Source organism: Mangifera indica, chromosome 11 (assembly GCF_011075055.1).
Source record: "Mangifera indica cultivar Alphonso chromosome 11, CATAS_Mindica_2.1, whole genome shotgun sequence".
In the NCBI taxonomy this organism is placed as follows: Eukaryota; Viridiplantae; Streptophyta; class Magnoliopsida; order Sapindales; family Anacardiaceae; genus Mangifera; species Mangifera indica.
The window spans coordinates 4,479,537-4,485,802 of NC_058147.1; the positions used below are offsets into that span (position 1 = coordinate 4,479,537).

The window sequence follows — 6,266 nt, forward strand, 5'->3', positions numbered from 1 at the left end:
GAAAAAATTATTGTGGTGGTATACACTCAAACTCCCTAAAACTGAATTAAATAATAACCTTAATAAGAAACCAAAACAATCCATCTATATAAAGTTAAAATAAAGACTTACTTACAAGAAGATGACTTCAAAGAGTTTTATTTTTAAAGAAAATCAATATATCTTTCTAACTATATGATGTAAAGCAATTAACTAAATTTCAGGCATAATTAGAAATCCGGAATAGACAAAATAACATAATACTATGTTTATAGCCAAATGCCTTTTTAACACCAATTCATTCAAATCCTTACACTAACTGATTTGTTTGGTACATTTGCAATTTCATATATGCTTTCATGTCTGAGTTTCCTAATATTTCTTTGAATATTTGTCAACAAATGATGCAAAAAAATTAATTCAACCTATACGATTTTTGAACTTACACATGATTCCACAATAATTCAATTATTTTATTTCTCTGCCAAACAGCAGGCAATGCCTACCAGATATTGTTATTGAGACAACTACAACACAAACATCCATGAACCATCTTCAAGAAAATCAACTAGCACTACCAAAATTCCGGCCGCTTGGCACCAAATCAGAAGCCAATTGTAGTCTTTGGAGGTCGTTTCAATATTCATATTGTTCTTCTTCATAATTCATTCCTAGATATGATCCTAGAGCATGCCACGGTGGAAATGAAAAATATAGTATATTAATTTTTTTGAGCAAGAAAAGTATGTATCAAAACAAAAATTCCAGCATGATTTTCCATTCTATAATTCTTCATCTAAACTAAAGTTCCTGAGGCTCTACTCAAGGATAGACAATCACAGAACAAAAAACACTAAATAATTGTAAACACAACTACTGGATCACGAGTGCATTGTCTAGCATCAATAATTTTCATTTCAACGCAGACTCCATAACTAATTCCAATGTCTGAGTTTAAAACAAAACTAATTTTGTGCCATAATTTATGAGTGAAATCGATAAAATATGATCATTTACTCTGTTTGACAGAAAGATTTAGAATAATTACAATGGCTTGCACTAACCTTTCTTCGGAAGGCCGTTCCGTGAGTTCAAATGACGAGCTCTGCACTCGTTATGAAACTAGAAGTTAAATTAGACAGGATCGAGAACAGCAGGAACGTTTTATATACTGCGCGGGGATACTGCTGTTGCATCCACGGTTCAAGTTTGAATTTTAATTTTCAAAGCAAAAGTAAATGTATCACTAGTATACTTACCAAAAACCAAAATGTATCAGTAGTATCCACCGTAAACTTATGTTTAAGTCCTCCTCCAGGAAGAGCATCAATGATGGGTCGGACCTAATTCGTGGTCCAAGCGATAACAAAGTATACATAAAATTAAAATTCGAAAAAAATTAATAAATATTTAACAAAAGTCTTTTATTTTTATTTTATTTTCTATTTAGTAAATTATTAATCTATTCGTTTTACTTCGATATTTTTTTAATTGTGTGAAGCGGAAATTAATTTGTAAATGTTTTATCATATATTATTCAAAATGAGGAATTGAAGTATTTTATTTGATATGCAAATAAGGTCAACATTTTATTTATCCTTTTTCATCACTATTTTGAAGTTTTCCTCACTTTCAAATATGTTATCACTTCTAAAATAATAAAATTATGTGTATTTATTTTTAATATACATATTTATTATATATTATCATATAATTAAATAATTTTAAATTAAAAATAAAATAATATATAAATATGTGATAACACAGATAAATATATATCTATTTATATACTTAAAATGAATATACATAATATTACTCTTACTAAAATTATACATATTTATTTTAAGTATATAAATAGATATATATATTTTTTTATATTATTATTTGATTAAAATATTTTAAATTAAAAATAATATAATATTTAATTATATAATTACACGTAAATATATACATGTTTATATATTTAAAATATATATAAATAGTATTATTTTCGATTAAATAAAAGGGTGAAGGAGCTAGAAACAGCACTGCAAGATATCGGGCTTTCGATAGAGTGATCTAGTTTCATGCATTGGAGGCCCAATTAAAAACACAAACATTTTCACTACCCTTAGTGTTGTCTGACACTGATGTAGTCGTGACAAACAAGTTAATAATAGAAACCTTTTTAGTGGAAATTTAATAATAGAAATGCAACATTGTTATTTTCCTTTTCATGAAATTGAAATATACAGCCAACTTAATGTTGCAATGCTTCTTCAACCCAATCACCACTAATTTCTTTTGCCAAAATGAGTGCAATGGGGCTTGGCTCTATCCACACTCACAAGATAAAAGAAGTATCATTAATTTCTCCATGCTCATTCAAAGTTTGAAGCATCATTTCTACAAATAATAATCCCTTTCATCTTTACAGTGAAAGGAGTTGGGAGGAAGTTGTTAATAATAAACTTTCAAGAGAAATACATAAATTTTCAATCAAAATTTCATAGTTGGTTCATATAAAGACTCAAGACTTACTACTTTCAATTAACTCACAACTATTTTCAATTACCCATTGATTTGACTTTGAATGAGCTTTGAACCTAATTTTACCATTTTTCAAATTATTAATGTTCTGTCCTCAATTAATCTTTCTATGAAGATATACGATTGTCACGTTGATATCACACACAAGCTTTTAGTAAAGCTTGTACAAATAACGAATAGAAAGATTTAACCTAAATCTCAAGCATAGATATGTCTATGACACGGTATTTCTCAAACCATTTTTCACCTATACTGTTAACACTTGCAACATAGTTGACATCTAACACAGGGCGATGCTCTCTTATCAATTAAGATTGATTTCTGTCTAGTTAACTTGAGTAACAATTCTTAATTTGATCCATATAATGTTGGCTTGACAAAATTTTACCACTTTGCTAGAAATTGATATTATATCTTACTGTGAGCACTATTACCATTTCATAAAAGTTGTTTGATTTCATATGAGAAAATATTATTTTTACCATTTAAGAATATAAAAGCATTTGTAGGCTAAATTGGGAGGAAAAATGTGATTTACTCTTTAATTTTATAATTGAATTCAAATTAAACTAAATTTAAGTTTATCTAAACTCGAGTTTAATTTTCTTTAATGGTATCAAATTTGAACTTATTTCAAATATTTCAAATTTAAGCTTTTTCATTTAAACAAAGTCTAATTTAAATTTAATTTAATATTAAATTGATATTATTTTAATTAATTTATACAAAGATTTTTAATTTTAATTAACTTTTTAAATTAAATATTTTTAAAACAAAAATTTAAATTCAACCTTGATTTGGATTCTTTTAGACTGATTCCAATCTGACCATAATTAATTTACTGTGATTTGACATGAAGTTAAGAGGGTAATTAATTTATATGGGATTTATTTTAATTTGTGAACCCAGAGGAGCCCATGGTCAAAATAAAACATGGCACGCGGCTGCTCTGCAGCATTGACTACAGAGTTTGTATCTACTCTCTGCCGCTACAGTTGTACCGTAAGTTGACGACTCAACGAAATTGAAAATATAATTCTATGATTCTACTCTATCAATGCTTAGAGCTTTACTTATATCGTCTGGGTACGCTGCTAATGGTACTTGTTGTTTCAAGGATATGACAGGTTGACCCCACGCTCAACATGGCTCAAAAAGTCGCCACCTTTTATTTGCCTCTTGTCCCTCAGATTGTGCACAATATTGTTTCCACTTCCCCAGCCATTTTCCATTTCTCATTTGTTGCCCAATCTTTTTCTTCTCTGTTTTCTCATTGGAGAATTATTATGCCATCAATAAGATTGTGATTAAATTTCCTAGCATACATGAACCTTGAAAAAGAACAAAAATCACAATCTAGGGGTCTTATTCTAGCCCATCAAAGTTGACTTTGTTCAAACCCATTTAGACTTTATTCCATTAATTTCCTAGATATAATCATGGAACGGAAAATAATCAATAATGAGCTTGTGTTTGGAATATTAGATAATACAAGGGTCAAATAAAAATATACAAAACATGAAGCCCCCGTCAACAATCACCGCAGAATAAGCAGAAAGAAAAGATTAAATAAGAAAAGTGCAAAAGAAACTCCAGTTAAAACAGGCCAGAAAGCACGCCACTGGCGGCTCCGCCTACGCGTCCGGAAAAGCCGCTAATTGTATGGTCCCCCCATCATTCTATATCTGAAATTTCTGAACACGTGTCAAGCATCTACAGAATTATCCATTTCTATTCTCCTAAAACTCACTTTGTCCCGTACGCCCTGCTGTCACCCAAACCTCGCGTGCATGGTAGGCCATTTAACTATACTTTGACCAAGAAAAAAAAATTAGTTTAAAAACCCTCTCTCTATATTATTGAAGCAAGAGCCAAAGCGTGCGCGATTGCATGCGCCCTATAAGATCCCGACGGTGATTCGATAGAGCCTCTTTTCTTTTCACGCTCATCATTTGTTCTTTCTTTTATCGATACTGGCAGTGGCTTGTTATATTATCCAGGCATGATCCCTTAAGAATTGGACACGTGTTATAGGTACTCACTAGTCAATTAATCAAGTGGGGTATGTCATATGACGAGCGTACGCATGTGAAGGATGATGTGCATGTTAATTTTTTTTTTTTATTAAGACGGCAGGTTAATTAAAGACAGTGAATCGCGTGAGAGACTTTTCTATTAAAGTCTGCTGTATCTTACTGTACTGGAGATTTGGTGGTCGGAGTTGGAAGATTTTCTTGCTTTTTATTATATACCTCTCTCTCTCTCTCTTCCAGAAATTTATTTTTATTATCGAAATTAATATATTTGCAATTACTAATTTAGCCCGCCCTTAATTTGACTTTGAATTAAACAAATTAATTAGAATTGTGATTAGTTAAGAGTGAATTGTGATTATATTTGTGAAATTTTTTAGGTGTACTATAAAATTGAAAAAAGTTTCGAGTCTTCAAAATTTTAGAAATATTAATTTACGCCATAATAGTTTAAAATTTTGAGAATTACAAATCAAAAAATTGAAAAAAATATAATAAATTTGTTAAGAATGAAATTATCACATTTAAAATACTTGAATTTGATAAAAAAAATTGTTTTTTTTATTTTCAAATTTAATAGATAATAAAATTATTATTTTATCGATATAATATTAGTTCTTTAACCAAATTTGAATTTGGATAAAAAAAAAAGTGTTATTTAACTCTGCTAGTGACTACAAAGTGATCTTAGGGGAAACCTGAGGTGGGGCAATGTGATTTACTCCAACCCACTGAAAATGGAACTCTGCAGCGTTTTGTTTGGTGTTCCCTAATAAAGGAAAATTCAGACTTTTGTGCTCTGGGTGGTTTGTTGAGGAGTGATTCATATGTTGACCAGCATTGCAAAAGTTAGTGGATTCACCTAATCCAGCGTTGTTTTTGTTTTAAGAAGAATTTAAAAGGTCCTTGTCTCTAACCTAATAATGCAATTAAAAGATGACAACATGCATTTGCAATTGTATGTGTTCTTTCAACGCATAGCTTATGTAGACTTTTCATTTCTAAACAAATCCCATCTTCAATCCAAAAAATTCGAAAAATTATTACTTTAATATGTTTCTAGCTGCTCAATTTCCTTATACTTCATATGGCAAAACCAAAATCAAAACATGCACACATTGACTTAGAAGTTAGCAAATTGATAGAATATTAGAATTTTTAGATAAAATATTTAAGATTTGAATTACCATATTTATAAAATCTTAACTTATTTAATATAGTATTTATAAGTTTATTATTATATCTTTAGATTTATTCATACAATCAATTCATATATTACTTTACTCTAGAGTTTATTGATCAAATCAATCTGGACACATTTGTCATCTAATAATGACTACCACCTTTCGTTATACCACCGAAACTATGATTAAAAGTTCAAGTAATTGGATTGGTCTACCCAATGTTAATCCAAGTCCAACTTACCCACTTAAGCATGAATTTAATAGCATGGAACTGCACTAAGGCACGCACTCATTATTTTTACGTGCCAATTGGATCAACATTAACTTTTTTAAGTCAATGTGATTATTACATTACTGTTGTGAGTGGATATTATTGACTTTTCCATGTAAAATTGGACAAAAAGTGGTAAACCCATTTACCAAAATTCAAATTTTGCGATGAATAAATTTTACTATTGGGGTGATAAGACACAGAGAGTTTGAACAAGGAGCAAGGGCAATTATGTTTCCCTTCCTCATTTAACATTTAATAGAGAAGAAA

General features: G+C 29.7%; 1 long non-coding RNA gene across 1 annotated transcript; it reads right to left on the reverse strand.

Moving 5' to 3' along the window:
- Positions 1 to 431: 431 nt before the first annotated feature.
- Positions 432 to 1,305, reverse strand: LOC123229766. Its single transcript, XR_006504933.1, has 2 exons — positions 1,044 to 1,305; positions 432 to 662 (listed from the first exon to the last, which is right to left on the reverse strand). It is a non-coding gene; the product is annotated as an uncharacterized LOC123229766 (long non-coding RNA).
- Between the last annotated feature and the right edge of the window lie 4,961 nt (positions 1,306 to 6,266).